This window comes from Cariama cristata, unplaced genomic scaffold (assembly GCF_000690535.1).
Source record: "Cariama cristata isolate BGI_N322 unplaced genomic scaffold, ASM69053v1 scaffold10645, whole genome shotgun sequence".
Lineage (NCBI taxonomy): Eukaryota > Metazoa > Chordata > Aves > Cariamiformes > Cariamidae > Cariama > Cariama cristata.
Window position 1 is genome coordinate 85,603 of NW_009616988.1, and position 1,823 is coordinate 87,425.

Sequence of the window (1,823 nt, forward strand, 5' to 3'; positions counted from 1 at the left end):
TGCTGGGGAGAGAGAAGACCCCTCCTGACCCTGCTATTTCCTTAGAGGCAGGAGAGATGAGAAGGTTGGCACTCCAGATCTTCCCTAGCCTTTGCTTCATACCCATGCCCTTCCTATGGCAAGAATAGCCCAGCTTGGCCTTGGCTGCTTTTCTTCTTGCGGTGGCAAAACTCAGCTTTGCCTATGTTGCTGAGAAGCTTTGAGGTGGCTCTGGATAAACAGCTTCTGCCTTTCGTCTTACAGACTGCAAGCATTAATGAGTAGGCAAGGACATCATGGAAATCAGACTGCATTTGGTGATGAGTTAAGGGTTGGTTCTAAATGGACTAATTGGGTGAAGGATTGCAGCAGAAACCGATTTAACCAGGTCTGAGACTTCTGGGTGGAGCTAGGATATTTTGGACACTTTGTGCTGATTTTTTGGGGGGAGATTTGTTTTGTTCAGGTAGAACAGGATATTTTTAAGTAGGTTTTGATCATTTTGAAACAGGTGCTAGAGTTTTTCAATTTGAAAAGACAAATTCCTTTTGGAATTTCTTTAGCTATGACCTAAACCAGTTGTTTTTTTCTGAATTAACTGAACACAATCACTTGAAGAAATAAAATGTTTTGCTTTACCATGGTGGATTTTGGTTTTGCTTTCAAACTTCACTCAAGGCTTAAAAATGAAACATCTCTCCTACAACCAAAATCCCAATATCAAGAACAAAGACAAAAGACAAAAAAACAAAGACAAAAAAAGCCTCCAAACTTTGCAATGATTTTTTTGAATCTTATTTTTCTGCTCAGCTAATAAATAAAAAGTAACCAGTTTTTCACAAACCTTTCTGCGCTTTTGATTTGTATCAGAGAGCTAAGGTACTCTGAAGTTATGGCTTCTGAATGAAAAACTAATCTTTTCTGCAGCCTCCAGTAAGGCATTGCAGATGCTGGGTTAAGCCTTGCTCTCGTCCCCAGCATTTCCCTTGGCTGGCTGCGTGCAGGGCTCAGAGCAGTGTGAAGACCCTTCAGGCTCACAGCCAAGGTACATGGGGCTCACATCCACCATGCAAGGAACCATGTCTGCACCCTCTGTGCTTCGAGGTCAATTACTCAAATCTTTACATATGATAGGAGCAATAAAGAGACCAGAAGAGGTTCATACTCTAAAGCCAAGCTTTGCACAAATCGGAACAAAAACTATGAACTGGTTTAAGCAGAGAACCTAAAATGATGAAGCGAGACAACAGTAAAAACAAAAAAGAGAGAGAGAAAGAAAGAGATTTTCATTTTCAGTGTGGTGTGTTAAGCCTCTGCCAGACTTTGACATTTTCCTTTTTTATTTGCTGTGTTTTGAAACTAGATTACTTGAATCATCAGGCAATACCAGATAATCTACATCCTCGGACATCCAACAGCAAGTAGTGAAAATCTTTCAAGACAAAACCAAGTAAAGTATGAAAATATCAGGAATGTTTGGTGGGGCTGGAACTCCAGAGCTTTATGTGCTTTTTTTTTTTTTTGTATGAAAAACCCTCGTGCAAGTGGCTTTCAAAACACTTAAGTATTCATAACACATGTTCAGACACAGACATTGGGACTTTTTCTCAATAGTGCTATCAAAATGAATGAAAACTCTGGGACAGTAGGGTCCTCACCTGCTATAAATTAGCTTCAGTGATGCCAATTTAGATTCTGGGGGTGGAATTTATCTGACACAATACCTTTATTTTCTGTGCACACTTTGTGATCTGAGCAAGCTGTGCTAACCTTTGTTGGGAGAGATTCATCTCAGCCTAAAGTAGCAGTCTGAGATAAACCAGGGGAATTGTGCCTGCTTCCCT